Genomic DNA, 16,699 nt, shown 5'->3' on the forward strand with positions numbered 1-16,699 from the left:
CGTTTTCAGCAACATGGATGGACCTAGAGAGTATCATATTAAGTCAGAGAGAGAGAAAGACAAATATCATATGATATCACTTACATGTAGAATCTTTAAAAAATGACACAAACTTATTTGCAAAACAGAAACAGACTCTCAGACATAGAAAATAAACTTATGGTTACCAAAGGGGAAAAGGTGGGGAGGTGTAGATTAGGAGGCTGGGATTAACTGCACACTACTATATATAAAATAGATAAACAACAAGGACCTACTGTATAGTATGGGGAACTCTACTCAATATTCTGTAATAACCTATATGGGAAAAGAGTCTGAAAAAGAATATATATATGTATAACTGAATCACTTTGCTGTACACCTGAAACTAACAAACATTGTAAATCAACTATACTTCAATTAAAAAAAAAGTTTAAAAAATACAATTTTGTTCATGAATGTGTAATAAAAATACCCATGTGTATTTGGAAATTTCATTAAGTTTGCTGGATTTTTTGGAACAGGTTTTTGGGAAGATAATTGTTCTGAGATGTTGAAGGAGTGATATAGTGGTATGGTGAGGGACGTACAGCGTGAAACAAACTCATTATATTCACTGACTCCTGAATTATTCTCGAGATACTGAAGCAAGACAGTTTGGAAGAACGTGGAACAACAGGGTACGTCATGTTCTAGTTTGCGTGGTGCTGGCCTCTGAAGGCTCCTTGGAGCGCCCGGCTTCCCAGCTCTGCCAGGTGCCTTCATTTCTGAGGTTGGCACGTGGAGAGCCTCTTTCTGTCACTCACGCATCTCGTTATACAAACCCTTGCTGCCAACCGTGCTGACTGTACGGCTTTTATTTAGGATGTAGGCAAAGCGTGTGACCTTCGCTTAGTGATTTTTGAGCAATCCAAAATATTTGCAACCCTCTTATCTATTTTACACTTTGTAAATAATTCGGCTCTTGAATTTTACAGGGTGCATAATGTAACTGCCCTCCTGGGACATAACACTAGGCTGTCCTTAGCATTATGATCAGCACTGAAATACACATTTTTAATCCATTTAGCAGACGATCAGATCACTAGGTTCTTTTCGAATATTCAGGTGAGCTGAGGAGAAACAAAGGTAACGTTATGTCCCAAGAGGCTTGTAAACGCGTGGCCATTTCTAGTCCCTGGTATCGCTCAGGAAATACCTGCTGGATGGGAAGAGTGTTGAACGGGGTAGCTGGTCGAGGTGGTACCCAGCGGGCTTTCGGCTGACCGCGCCCCACCTGGTAGGGATGCGCTTGCTGTTGCAGATCCAGGAAATGACCTTCAGGGCGGCCTGTGAGGCCCACGCGTGGTTGCTGTAGTTTGTCAGGCCCCCTATGGGGGACGCACGGGGCCACAGAAAGTTTGCTCTGATTTACTGGCCCATGGACAAGTGGGGTCCCCAGGTACTTTGTGGTGGGCTGAATCACAGCCCTCCGTGCTTGCCTGTGTGGGGAGCCAAGGGGACAGTGCACGTGTTCCCCGAGGCGTTGGACACCGGGCGCATTACCGTCAGCGTCATCCGTGTGGCTGTCATCCCTTCTTCGTGACTCGACAAGATCTGGACTTGAGGGACGTGTCTTTTCCCCCCCTCTTGAGAATCTAGCTCAGCACAAGAGATGCTGTTCAACTTCACAGTAGGTACCGTTTATGTGGCTCTTCCTACGTGCTAGTCTTTTTGTCAATTAATTGTTAATTGTCACCAACACCGATGAGACAGATGAAATACTGAAGCTTGGAGAGATGAACTAACGTGTAAACTAAGAAGGGGACAGAACTGAGGTTCACGCTCAGGTCTTTTTCACACTGAAGATGGTGCTTCCTTATCCACTGTGCTCTCCTGCCAGCTAAAAAGAGAAGTGCCTACACTGAGGTAAGGAGCAGTCACATTTGTCTGAAACAATAGTTTTTTCTAAATAAGGGCTCATTATTACTCCTAGTTCAACAACCCGTAATTTTAATGTTGCTAATGGTTTTCAATATCTCCTCTAATTATCTTTATTACTTCTCTGAAAACTGAGGCCTTAATTCATTGACAGGTTGTCAGAATTGCCCTTTAACTTTTCAGTGATCAGCAGTACCACCCAGGGTCTTTCACCAGCTTGTGGTGATGAATGGAGCTCGCTCTCTCTCTGTCTCGCTCTCTCTCTCCTTCCCCCTCCCCATCCCTGCCCCCTAGCAAGGTCAATGTCTAATTCCCTTAGGATCCTCAAGCACACCAGGCAGCATTCTTATTTTACACATCATTGTATTTCCAGGATTTTTCTCTGTCTTCCTACTGAGTGATATTGATTTTTGGCTTCATTAATTCTTCCCATCACTGCGAAATTTTCTTCTTCCTTTGTGATCAACATCTCTTTTAAAGTATTCAGTAGGCTTATTGAGATTTGTCGATTTTTCATTCTTGATCTATTTCTTATTATTTTTCTTTTAACTGTAAGGCTTACTATATTTTGCTTCTTCCCTGGGGATTATTTTGGCCATTTTCCCGTCCCTTTTGCCCCAGTTCTGTCCCAGGCTGTCTGGAGTCTGGGTTGGGCTGTGGTGGAGCAGGGACCCTCAGCGCCTGGGCTCTGTGGAATCACTCAGGGTCTGCCCCTCGTTCCCTTCCTACCTGCCCCTGCCCCCGTGCCAGCGCCAAGCAAGGCTTTTCCCTGGGGCCCACAAGTCGGCCAGGAAAACGAAAGCAGTGCCCCCAGCATCGGGTGCGGGTGCCCTCTGTGGCCCCTGGTCTTTACTAATGGAGTGGGTAGTGGGTTCCATTCATGGCTGGGCACCTGGGCTGGGCTTCAATTCAGGTGTCTGGTACCTATTACCTCAAACCTCACACCTGCCCTGCAAGGTTCATTACTCTCTGTGCTTGACGGTCAAGGAAACCGATGCTCTGAGAGGTTAAGAATCTTGCCGAGAAGCACACAGCTTGTCAGCAGATGCTCTGAGTTTCCAGCCCTGTCTGTGTGACTCCAAAACCTGCATTGTTTCCACCGTGGTACATCCTTTCTGTCCAAATGAACTTGGTACTTGAATGCTGTCTACACTTTTTGTTATCTCCCTTTGGATTAGCGCCTTCGTGTCCTACTTAGAGGATGTCTTAGTTTGTATATTAATACTATTGCATGATGCTCCCTATTTGATTCATTAATAATCTCAGTACATCGTTTCCCTTGTTCACTGTGTTAGAATCAAGTACCTGGTGGATCCCGTTTCCCAGCCTCCTACACTGTGAGGGCAGTCCTAAAGTAATACCACGTGTTGCCCTGACCATCTGTTATCAGTAATATCAAAATCAAGGTTATTGATTATTTTCCTTTTAATGAATTAAACTTTGATGCTTAAAGGATTTTTACATGGATTCTTTCATTTTATCGGTGCTGGCTTTTTAACTCTTAGACCCGTGTCTTGCCTAAAGAGAGCATTCTGCTGATGTTTACATGGGAATATTATTAATATTGGGCTGAGTGCAGGCTAGGATAAGACCTTGATAAATTTAGGGTATGCCTCAGTTCCATAAGATTCTTATCATGTGTTTTAACCTACAGTGAAAGTTTTAGATTAGATGCCCGAGGTACTTTTTAGTTTTGTAATTCTGGTTTCCAGTACGTTCTGACTTGGTGAGTATCAATATTGCCTTACTATCTTTTCTTGAGGGGTTGAGGAAAGTCTTTAAAGTGTATATTTTGTGCGTAGGAAGTTAACATATATTAATTGGGGAAAATGTAGAAAATGCAGTGATATATAAAGAATAAAATATTAACCACCTGTAATCTCACTTTCTCACTTTCTTTTGGCCACTTTAGGATTTTGTTCCAGTCCTTGTTTGTGTGTGTGTGTGTGTGTGTGTGTGTGTTTGTGTGTGTTTTATCAGACCTGAGATCACAACACAGGCACAATTTTGTATTCTCCTTTCTCATTTAAAGTAGATCATAATAAATTCTCCATCATTAAAAACTCTTCATGAGCACTATTTTAATGGCAAGATAATATTTCATAGTATGTATATGTCATCACTTACTAACCATTCCCCAGTGGTAGGCATTTAAATTGTTCCTAATTTTTTTTTAAAAAAATTAATTATTTATTTATTATTTTTGGCTGTGTTGGGTCTTCGTTTCTGTGCGAGGGCCCTCTCCAGTTGCGGCAAGCGGGGACCACTCTTCATCGCGGTCCGCGAGCCTCTCACTATCGTGGCCTCTCTTGTTGCGGAGCACAGGCTCCAGACGCGCAGGCTCAGTAGTGGCTCACGGGCCCAGTTGCTCCGCGGCATGTGGGATCTTCCCAGACCAGGGCTCGAACCCGTGTCCCCTGCATTGGCAGGCAGACTCCCAACCACTGCGCCACCAGGGAAGCCCCTAAATTGTTCCTAATTTTATGAATAATGCTCCCATGTACACCTTAGTGCATCTGCTTTGTCCAGATTTATGATTGCTCTGTTTAGATTGAGTTTTTTCGAAGTGAAATTAATAGGCCAAAATGTGTGATCACTTTAAATGTACTTGATGTATAATGCTTGCCAAATTATTTCCCAGAGTTAGCAGATGTAAGCTATTTTATATGGGATGGATAAACAAGGTCTTACTGTACAGTATAGCACAGGAAACTATATTCAGTGTCCTGTGATAAACCATAATGGAAAAGAATATTAAAAAAGAGATTGTATATATAACTAAATCACTTTCCTGTACAGCAGAAATTAACACAACATTGTAAATCAACTACTCAATAAAAAAAATTGAACAGTAAAAAACCTCAAAATTATTTCCCAGTGTGAATTTCCATCCAGCCAGCAGTGGGTGGGAGCCTGGACTCATTACCCTCATCAGACATTGTGTGCTGACCTGGCTAATTTGAGAAGCAAAAACTAATGGTGTTTCAATTTGCATTTCTTTGATTATCAGCAAAGTTAAACATTTTTTATCTGTATATAAACTTTTCTACTCTTTGAAAAAAATATTTTTTAAACTGTTGAAGTCTAGAATGTTCCTAACAGTTTATAAGGGATCTTTATATATTAAGGCTCCGGACCCTTTCTCCATTATATTTGTTGAAAATATTTTCCTAATTAGTTGTTGGTTTTTAGTTTTTTGATGTTTAGATGCATTTAATTTATTATTTTTTATTTATAATGTTAACTTGTTATATAATTTATAATATATTGTAGAACATATAATTTACTAAGTAAAAATAAATTTATTTAATTTACTAATTTTATTTATTTATTTATTTTTGGTTGCATTGGGTCTTCATTGCTGCGCGTGGGCTTTCTCTAGTTGCTTCGAGAAGGGGCTACTCTCTGTTGCGGTTCGCGGGCTTCTCACTGCAGTGGCTTCTCTTGTTGTGGCCTGCGGGCTTCAGTAGTTGTGGCTCACAGGCTCAGTATTTGTGGTGCACGGGTTTAGTTGCTCCGCCGCATGTGGGATCTTCCCAGACCAGGGCTCGAACCCGTGTCCCCTGCATTGGAAGGCAGATTCTTAACCACTGCGCCACCAGGGAAGTCCCCAATTTACTAATTTTAACGTTTAAGTAGTCAATTTTATATTTTATGTGTGTGTGATTTCTGTCATAGTTTTAGAAAGTCTTTCCCCATACAGAAAGGAGATAATACATTTAACTGTTTTTTCATAGCTCCTCTAATGGAATTTTTAAACTTTGTGATTTACTTGGAATTTATTTTGGAGTATATATTTCTAACTTGATTTCCTCCAATAGGTAATCAGTTGACCCAGCAATTATTTTGTTGAATAAGCCATTGTGTCACCACAGACTTTTGTTGTCACTTCATCGTGTATTCATGTTTTGTATCTCTTAGGGTCTGTTTCTATGACATTTTGTTTTATTGATCTGTTTCTTGTTTACAGTAAAAGTTATACTTTAAAAAATTTATTTTATTGAAGTATAGTTGACTAACAAAGTTATATTAATTTCTGCTGTATAACTTAGTGATTCAGTTATACATATATGTACATTCTTTTTCATATTCTTTTCCATTATGGTTTATCACAGGATATTGAATATAGCTCCCTGTGCTATACAGTAAGACCTTGTTGTTTATCCATTCTCTATATAATAGTTTGCATCTGCTAATCCCAAATTCCCACTCCATCCCTCCCCCACCCCCCTCCCCCTTGGCAACCACAAGTCTGTTCTCTTTGTCAGTGAGTCTGTTTCTGTTGCATAGGTAAGTTCATTTGTGTCATGTTTTAGATTCCACATATAAGTGATATCATATGATATTTGTCTTTCTCTTTCTGACTTATTTCCCTTAGTATGATAATCTCTAGTTGCATCCATGTTGCTGCAAATGGCATTATTTCATTCTTTTTTTTATGACTGAGTAGTATTCCATTATATATATGTACCACATCTTCTTTATCCATTCCTCTGTTGATGGACATTTAGGTTGCTTCCATGTCTTGGCTATTGTGAATAGTGTTGCTGTGAACATAGGGGTGCATGTATTTTTTTGAATTATAGTTTTGTCCAGATATATGCCCAGGATTGGAATTGCAGGATCATATGGCAACTCTATTTTTAGTCTAAAATTATACTTTTAATTTCTGTAGATTTATAATATGTTTTATTATTTGAGAGGTTATATTTCTCCTTCTTACAATTATTTTCCAGAATTTACTTATTTTAACCTTTTAATTAAAAAAAATATAAGTCAAAGAATCATTTTGCCAAATTCTTTATCCTGTATCTCCCTTGACCTCCCCACTTCCACCCCAGAGCAAAAACAGACAAAATGAAAAGCAAAAGGAAACACAAACAGCTCTGGGATTTATCATTGGAATTATGTAGAACCAATAAAATGATTTAGGCAGAGCTGAGCTCTTTTAGTGCCTATCTAGAAAGGCACTTTCCTTTTAAACATAAGCTTCTCATTTTTCTGTATTTTGCTTAATCTACAATTTTATCATCTCAGAGATGGTTATCATGCGTCACTGTTTGAGCACCGAAGATGGTGTAAGGCAGAACTGTGTGACTACAGCCTGAAAATGGCCCAAGGTGGCCAAAGGCTGCCCACCCATGGCTCTCAAGCTGGCATGGTTTTTACACTTTTAAAAGCTTGTAAAATCAGGGACTTCCTTGGTGGTCCAGTGGTTAAGACTCTGCACTTCCACCGCAGGCGGCGTGGGTTTGATCCCTGGTTGGGGAACTAAGATCCTGCATGCCGCATGGCACGGCAAAAAAAAAAAAAAAAAAAAAAAAGCTTGTAAAATCAAAGAAGAATATTTGACAGAGACCTTTTGTGGCCCACAAAGCCAAAAATATTTACTGTCTGGCTCTTTACAGATAAAGTTTGCCGAGGGCATCTGTAGCAAACCACCGGCACACAGACAGGCATGCGGAAGGCTTTTGCTTGTTTGTTTGTTTAATACATTTAAGGTAATCTTAGTTGAGTATATGAGTGAATGACTACAGGTTTTGTTTCTTTCTTCCTTTGTTTTCTCCCTACATTTCAAAATGTTTTTATGCATTTTAAAAAGTGCCTTGAGTGTTGTGAAATTTTTTTTAAAGTACTTCTTTTTGAAGGCTCGTGTCTGCTTGTAGGAACGTCTTTTTTTTATGACCTGTGTCCTGAAGCAGGGCTGGTGGGGTCAGCAGCTGTCCACACAGATGTGTCTGCAGGACTCCAAGCAGACTCCCGAGCTCTGCCCCATGCTCCGAACCTTACCAGCAGTGCTATTTCATATACTTCTTCTTAACTAGAGGAACGCATTTTGTTAACCTGATGTGATCTGGTTTATTATCCGATTAACTTCCATCTACAGTCGACCTTCCATATCCATGGGTTCTGCATCTGAGGATTCAACCAACTGCAGATCAAAACTATTTGAGAAAAAAAGTCCCAGAAAGTTCCAAAAAACAAAACTTGAATTTGCTGTGTGCCAGCAACTATTTATATAGCATTTACATTGTATTTACAACTACTTACATAGCGTGTACATTGTATTAGGTATTAGAAGTAATCTGGACACGATTTAAAGTATAGGAGAGGATGTATATAGGTTATATGCAAATACTACATCATTTTACATAAGGGACTTGAGTATCCCTGGATTTTGGTATCCACGAGGGTCCCAGAACCAATCCCTTGCAGATACTGAAGGATGACATCACTGGAGAAGGCTCAGACGCCCCCGGGGACGGGACAGGAGTGTGAGTCCAGCAGCTCAGGCGAGGAAATAGCCCTGCGGAGGCTGCGGGTGTCCTGAAGGAGCTTGAAGACTTTTGCAAGGTCTTGGGAGGAGACTTGAGGATGCGAGATTTGTTGGCAGGAGACAGATGGGGTCAACAGGTCGCTGTTACTGGTAACATGAGCAAACTCTGTGTCCTCAGAGACCTGGAAACCCCAAGGAAAGAAAGACTTAAGACAGATGAGTCAGAATAATAACATCAGTTCTGCCTCTGTTCCAGAAGTTTCCATTGTTGCTGAAGAAAGGGACAGAGAGGACCAGTGAGACCTGGTTTCATGGTTTGAGCAGCCTGAGTCTCACAGCTGGGACCCAATTTAGGGTTTGTCTCCTGTGTTTTGGAAAATATGATTGTTCAGGCATTGAATCCAGCCTTTTGGATAATCTGAAAGGAAAAACGACCAACCTTTAAGTCTTAAGCTCCTAAGTTTACTTTCTGAAATATAGAAGGTGTTTGCTAGATGTTTCATAATCTTTTTTTCCCTCCAAAAGTAACATTATTCAAGAGTAGTGTAAGGCCCTGCCAAGTTTGGTTAATAGAACTTACAGCAGGCAAGTCAGGCAAAGACCAAATTTCATGGAAAAACTTCTAAAGCAAAGTTGTTGGAAATTTAAATTAGATTTGAGTGTGACTGATCACTACTGAGAAATGCAGTAGTGCCTCACTGTTAATTTCTACAGGAGTCTGCCTACAATTAATAGTGCTGTTTGTTGATGCCATGGGGGACCAATTTTGAGTTTTGAGTGCAAGTGTATCAGATATAATCATCTTCTCTAAGTGAATGAAAACATGGCTGTATCAGGAGCTCAAAGCTCTTACTTTGAGAATGTGTCCAGCAGCAGTTGGATGTTTAGTCAGGAATATTCTAGCAGCTGAACTCCAGGGAGTCAGAATTTCCCGCTCAAGAAAAGTATAGTTTTGAGAATCAAGGAGAAAACAAGATTAAAATATTGGGAGATTTATCTGGATCTATCTATCCAGCTCACATATTTCATAAAATGAGCTGATACCTGGCAAGTGCAGTAGGATACACTGTGAGATGCTAATGTAACAAGCTGTTTGTTCCCTAGAATATCCTTGAAGGAAATCAGAGCTCTATCCTTGTGGACCTCAGTCGTTTCCATCAGGTCCTTTTCAGCAGGCAGCGTGGCTCAGTGAGTTCCGTGTAGAGCAGCGGCGTTGGGGGGAGTCGAGGCCTTGGAAGCTTCCTAGGTGGTCTCTCTAGGAGGAGACCTGTTGGGTCTAATACCTCAGAGCTTTGCCAGGGCAGGGCTTCATTCTTTGCCAAGTCACTAGGACATATCTGTACATATTCATGAAAAGTTGCACCTAAACTCCCTCAGAAAGGGGTTTCTAGGTGATTTTTAAAGATGTGCTTATTTCTTGGGGGGTATATTCAGCTCCCAGCAGAGTGCCTGGCACATGGTAGAGACTCAGTAAACATTTGTAGAGGGAATAAGTGGCCTATAAATTAGGTGTCTTGAGGTTGAATCCTGGTTCTCACATTTCACCCCTGTACAGTCACATTGATGGGGGCCAGCTTTTATTGGTTGGTGACTGTACAAGGCGTTGTGTTAAGAACTTCCTCTGTCATTTTGTTTGATCATCACAAGAAGAGGCCTGACGAATGCTTGAGCCAGGATCTGTTGGGTCGTGCTGCGGTCACAACCCCACGTGAGATGACTCCGTGGTCTCCCATCTCAGCCCAAGGCTGGGTACCAGAGGGGCTTTGGCATCGTGGGTGCATGGGCTTTTCACTGTCCACACCTGGACCGTACGAGCCTGTACCTGCTCACATTTCATTGGTCGGAACTGGTCATGTGGCGCCATCCAGCTGCAGGTGGCCAGGAGGCGAGCCTTCTGTGCACTGGGAAGGTTGGGCGGGTGGAGGGGGGACCAGAAACTGGTGTATAATGACAATGGCTCTCATAGGTCCATTGTACAGATGGTGAAACCGAGCCCAGAGAGGATGGGTCACTGGTCCAAAGTCACACAGCTGGAATATGGCAGAGCAAGGCCTGGGACTTAGGTTTGTTGTCTCCAAAGCCCATATTTTTAACCACCATGCAATACTGCCTTTCTTAAGGAGATTAATTTTCTTCCTCAGAAAACTTGACCTTAGTGAAAAGTACTGGGTTCGGGGTTGGGTGCTCGGTTTATGGGACGGATTCCCTCACTGGCTGTCTTTGCCACTTGTCTGGGTGACTTCCTCCGATGGGAATGATAATTACTGTGACGGTGATCTAAAGTACTGCCTATAATGCACCCGGAGAAGCATAAAGACGTGACGCTGTTACTGCTGGCACTGCAGTCAGCTGGTCGTGCGTGGGTTTTTCACATGTAGTAGCTTCAAGATTCTTACAAGGAAACAAGTAGACTTTTAAAATAATCTTGGTACATTTAGTTGTTTTCATTGTATGAGAATATTCTGTAGATTACAAAATAAAGCTTAAAGCTTTCAGGCATTTCATTAGACTGAAATGATGCTAAGTTGCAACTAATTTTATAAACTCTCACCTTTTAATCCCTCTTCCTCCCATCTTTTTGTTATATCAGTTTTCAAAAACTGTTCCTTTTTTTAAAATTAACTTTATTGAAGTATAGTTGTTTTACAAAGTTGTGTTCATTTCTGCTGTACAGCAAAGTGAGTCAGTTATACACATATATACATTCTTTTTCATATTCTTTTCCATCGTGGTTTATCACAGGCTATTGAATATAGTTCCCTGTGCTGTACAGTAGGACCTTGTTGTTTCAAGAACTATTCTTTTAAAATTGAGTGTTCCAAAGATCACTTCTAGATAATGCAAATGGATATATCCCTGTAAATCCAGGACACTGTAATATTTTGCCATCTGTTCACGGCAAAGGGAGGGGGTCAAAGCAGTTGCGTGTTGTCTGTGGCCTAATTAAGAAAAGCAGCCTTTGTGGGTCTGGGAGGAGTGGGAAACTTTTTTTGTCAGAAGCGTTAAATCACTGACCCGGCTTCTGGTCGCCCATACTTGGTGTGATTGTGGTTCGCAATACTTGCTCCCGCTTTGGGGACCTCCCAAGCTTGGTGTTTTATGTGCATCTCTCTTCCTGACCCCTGCACCCGTACCCAGCTCATGCTGGGACGCGCGGCTCCGGGACCCCGATTGTATGTCACATTCCTTCAGATGTGATGTCATAGATTTTTACAGTCCTCTGACTTCTTCCTGGCAGTGGCTAAAACTGCAACGAATAATCAGATTAGAAAAGAAAAAGCTTTCTGTGGAAATTTGGGAGCAAAATTCCCCTTAATTAAAAAAATACCCAGCATATTTTTCTCAGAGCCCATTGTATAGATATGTTTGGCCCTCACTGTTTAAATATAACCCTTCTAACCCACGGGCAAGTTAGCTGTGCCCCTCTCCTCTCCCGTTTGGACATAAAGCCTGTGATTGTTGATTGTTCTGCAGTTGGGTCATTTGAAAATGAGATTTCAATTAAGTAGAATATTTCCCTTACAGGATAGCAGGCCTTTTTAATTTTGTACTTTTATAAGGGCTAGGAAAACATTTACACTTACTCCTGATTTTCCCTTTTCAGAGTCCTGAAGAGACAGGGCAGATTCATTAGAGAATACATCATGAAGACGCATCTCTTTATTGGTGAGCCATAAAAGTTCAGAAAAAAACCACAAAAGTAGGCATTTATAGCTTAAAAAAGCCTTTGTCAAATTATGTATGTGGTGGTTTTAGCTGACCTTGGAGTTACGTAAGGCTTTGTATGTGCTTTTCTATCCGAATGTGGTCCATAAAAGTGATGATAATGCATTGACTTCACAAAATACCTTTGCAGAGGCCCAGCTCAGCTCTTTCACTGTATCTCTCAGCGGGGGGAGTGACACTCTGCGGCCCCTCCTCTCTATTCCTGCTCTTTTCTGACCACTTACATAATCAGTTCTTGCAAAGATCTCCTAAAACTGTGTGAATTCCAGGTGGGTCAGTCTTTTGTGCATTTAGATTTCATTCAATTACAATACCTTCCAAGTACCCTTTTATTATTCTTTTCTCTGTTATTCCCTTTCCAATTCCTCCAGTTTCTTTTACTTCACTTTGGGATAACAGTTTTGATGTTTCTGAGGACCGTAAGTGATTAGAACAGTGAGCCACGTGAGAGCAGGAACCTTCCAAGGCAGAGAGAAGAAGGGTAGGTCTGGGGTCAGGTTGAGCCCAAAGTCAAGTAGGCCTTATTGGGGCGGGGCTGCCACGCCGGGCAAGGCGTGTCCATTTCTCCCCTGTGGGTTGTCCTTGTCAATCTCTCATCTCTGCCGTGCCATCTTGGTAGACATTGGGGCAGGGCCTGGCCGGGGTTGGCTTCTCTTAGGAGCTGACACTGGAGCTGAGGCCTGAAGGGTGGGTGGACCCGGCGATGCTGAGAGACGAGGGCGGGAATTTCAGGCACAGAGAAGGTTTCAGCACGTGTTATTAAGTGGGAAACAAGAGGGAAATCTTACTCAGTGCCTGCTCTCAAGGAACTGACAGTTTAGGCTGTTCCTCAAGCCAGTAAGCTTGATTCACTGCCACTTCCTGCCTTCCTGAAACTGATCCTCCCAGTAACCCCCATCCTCTGGCTTCAGTTAAACTAGCTGTCTCTTTCAGCTTGCACTTGGGCTCCAGGTAACCTTGAAGGACCTGTTTAACTGATTCCTTGGGCCAACATCAGCTAATGTCTGCAAGAGACACCAGTCTGGTACGTTTGTTAACAAATAGCAACAAAAATCTGGTCAGGTTAATTTAGACTAGACCCTCATACCATGGGCATAATTCTTAAGTTGTCATTATCTTTGTCAGATGCAGATGATTCTCAGAAGTCAAACCTGCAACAGCAGTTGACACACTGATTCCTAGTTATTTGCTTTCCCTCTTGTTACCTTTTTAAAACTTTAGCCTCAGTTTTACAATTAGCTCAGCCCTGAAGGGAAGCTGCTTACGGCGTGTGCTGCATTAGACTTAATTTGCAAGGAATAATATTAACAATATCTGTAGGCTTATTTCCCCATATATGCATGTGACCACATAGCAATTCTGCTAACATTGTTTTAAATGCTTTCATTTAAAATATCAGCCTTTGGGGGGAATAACCAAGACCTAACAGAAGGGAAAATTAGGCTTATGACATTATCATACAAAAAAGAGAACATTATCATAAAATGTAAAGAAAAATAGTAAAATAAAAATCTTACCCACTGCATATGGTAAATAAGAAAGAATGATTGTGGCTATTACTAAATATTAAAATCACCAACTTTAACTTGGAAAAATAAAAGGTTTTTCATGGAAAAGAAGGGGGTGATTTGGTTGCATATGGACAAGAAAGAGAGCCTTTAAGGCAGAACAATTTCCTTAAGACGTTTTAATGAAAACAGATGATGCAATGTAAGTCATTGCTTTCTTTAATGAATGATACATCTGAAACCATTGTCTCAAGGATTCTGATTATCCTATGAAAGCATCCATATCCAAGTGGTATAAAGTGATGCATTAAGTAATAAAGGTAAAAAACCTCATAAAACCTCCAAGAAGAAGGACTCTCCTGCTATGCTTGTTGAACAGAGAATTCTAGAAGGATGTTACAAAGATCTGCCTAAAGTTAGGGAAGTGCTCTTGGCTGTGCATATATGGCACCAGTGAACCTCAATTGCTGTGAACACCGATTTTGGCCAGATATGTGTGTTGTTCAGCTGTATTAAAAATAACAAACCAATGTGTTCTTATGGCCCTGTCAATACATTTCAGATTCAAAAAAACATAGAATATAAAAAAGTCAGCCGTTCTCTATGAAGTGGCCCCAACACTATGCAAAAGTGGTGCTGATTTCAGAGGTATTTTCTCTGGGGTTCTGGCATTTCTTATACATCCTTTCTGGGAATATTATCATGAAATTTGAGAAATTGTGTGAGAGGTCTTCTAAACAACTTGAAAGAACAGGGGAGTGAAAAGATGGAGAGGAAAGTGGAGAGACTTCCTCCTGCCCTTCTCTGGATGCCTCACATCTGTTCCCTTCTGCTCATCCCTTAATGAAGTGACCCCAATAAGCCGAAGCAGTCGAGCTGATCTCAGAGGTGATGGGGGCGGTGAGGGGAGGAGCTATTCATCTGGTGCTCTAGACAGGGCGCTGGCACCAGGGAAGCTGGGCAGAGAAGCAGCCTCGATTCATCCCAAGCTCTTGACGCTAACATGCTGTGGCTTTGCGCGAGCATCACTGGCCGTGAGGTTCAGGCAGGGGCCCAGGATCAGGCCAGGGTGTACTGGAGAGAAGACAGGAGAGCCATCTTCTCCCTCCCCTCCTCCTGTTTCACTTTGCCCTGAGAGCTAACCCCAGGGCACAGGGCTGTGCCCTGGAACACGAAATAAACAGATCTTATTTGTTACTGAAAGCAAAGGAGCACAGCAGCTTAACTGAGACACAATCATTTAGACGTTTGTTGTACTTAAAGCACCTAAGACTTCCAAGGAGGGAGTTCTGACCCAGTTGATATCTGATTACCACTACATAATCTGAGGTGTTTTCACCATTTCATTAAATTGTGTTCTCATTTGTGTATGACAACTGTCTTAACTCAAGCTACCATAACAAAATACCATAGACTGGGAGGCTTAACCAATAAAAATTTATTTTCTCACAGTTCTGGAGGCTGGGCGTCCAAGTGCCAGTGTGTGGGTTTCTGGTGAGGAGTCTCTTCCTGCCTTGTACTTCTGCCTTCTTGCTGTGTCTTCACATGGCAGGGTGGGGTGGGGGGAGAGACAGACAGACAGACAGACACACAACACACACACATACTCCAGTGTCTCTTCTTATAAGGGCACTAATCCCATCTTGAGGGCTCCACCCTCATGACCTCCTAACCCTAATTACCTTCTGAAGGCCCTATCTCCAAATACCATTATATTGGGGTTAGGGCTTCAATGTATGAATTTTGGGTGAACACAAGTCAATCTATACCAACAACTTTTAAGCCAAAGCTATTTTATATGTGTAAAAGTAGTAAAATATATTTTTAGGATTCATGAATATGACATAAAATATCCTAGGTATATTTTAATTTTAAGGTAAAATGAGTTTCCCAGTTTATTTTGGGTTTATTAAATATCAAAGAAACAAAAAACAAACTCACACGTCCCTGGAGGCCCTCCATCAATTCTGACCACAGACCTTCATTTAGGTGGTGTCCCTGGAGGCTATTTCCCTGCTAAGGGAAGTGCGGGGACAAGAAGCAAGGCACTGACTCTGGGTCTGGACAGGATTCTGGCCCTTGGGGAGGGGCAACTACAGCAAGGCTATCCCAGAGGAGCTTAGAAGGCCATGAAAGTTTGTCCAGGCAGCAGGGTTTGAACCATTATCTGACTCCAGAACCCATTTTTCACAAGGTATGTGTACTAGCTTTCTTTTTTTTTTTTTTTTAAACATCTTTATTGGAGTATAATTGCTTTACAATGGTGTGTTAGTTTCTGCTTTATAACAAAGTGAATCAGTTGTACATATACATATGTTCCCGTATCTCTTCCCTCTTGCATCTCCCTACCTCCCACCCTCCCTATCCCACCCCTCTAGGTGGTCACAAAGCACTGAGCTGATCTCCCTGTACTATGCGGTTGCTTCCCACTAGCTATCTATTTTACATTTGGTAGTGTATATATATCTATGCCACTCTCTCACCCTGTCACATCTTACCCCTCCCCCTCCCCATATCCTCAAGTCCATTCTCTAGTAGGTCTGTGTCTTTATTCCCATCTTGCCACTAGGTTCTTCATGACCTTTATTTTCCCTTAGATTCCATATATATGTGTTAGCATACTGTATTTGTTTTTCTCTTTATGACTTACTTCACTCTGTATGACAGACTCTGACTCCATCCACCTCACTACAAATACCTCCATTTCATTTCTTTTTATGGCTGAGTAATATTCCATTGTATATATGTGCCACATCTTCTTTATCCATTCATCCGATGATGGACACTTAGGTTGCTTCCATGTCCTGGCTATTGTAAATAGAGCTGCAATGAACATTTTGGTACATGACTCTTTTTCTTTTATTTTTTTGATGGTTGATTTTATTTTTAATTCCCCCCCCCAGCTTTACTCAGATGTAATTGACATACAACATTGTGAAAGTTTAAGGTGTACAACATGTTGATTTGATGTATTTATATATGGCAAAATGATTACTACCATGGCATTAGCTAGTAACTCCATCTTGTTACATAATTACTGTCTCTTTTTTGTGATGAGAATATTTAATATCTATTCTCTTCACAACATTCAGATATATGATACAGTATTGTTAGCTGTAATCATCAGGCTGTGCATTAGATTCCCAGAACCTGTTCATCTTATAATTTATAACTTGTTAGTCTTATATATACCACATCTTCTTTATCCATTCATCTGTTAATGGACACTTAGGTTGTTTTCATATCTTGACTATTGTGAGTAAAGCTGCAATGCACATGGGATTGCAGA

The 16,699-nt window shown here is 41.4% G+C and overlaps 1 protein-coding gene and 1 long non-coding RNA gene across 7 annotated transcripts in view; one reads left to right on the forward strand and one right to left on the reverse strand.

Annotated features, from left to right (window-relative positions):
* The window catches only part of CSGALNACT1 (chondroitin sulfate N-acetylgalactosaminyltransferase 1), a 335,696-nt gene that overhangs the window by 113,005 nt on the left and 205,992 nt on the right, over positions 1 to 16,699 (forward strand). The gene's annotated exons all lie outside the window — the stretch shown is intronic.
* LOC309619551 lies at positions 5,806 to 16,454 on the reverse strand. Its single transcript, XR_014239025.1, has 2 exons — positions 16,260 to 16,454; positions 5,806 to 15,617 (listed from the first exon to the last, which is right to left on the reverse strand). It is a non-coding gene; the product is annotated as an uncharacterized lncRNA (long non-coding RNA).

This window comes from Balaenoptera borealis (genome assembly GCF_965194805.1).
Source record: "Balaenoptera borealis genome assembly, chromosome: 21".
In the NCBI taxonomy this organism is placed as follows: Eukaryota; Metazoa; Chordata; class Mammalia; order Artiodactyla; family Balaenopteridae; genus Balaenoptera; species Balaenoptera borealis.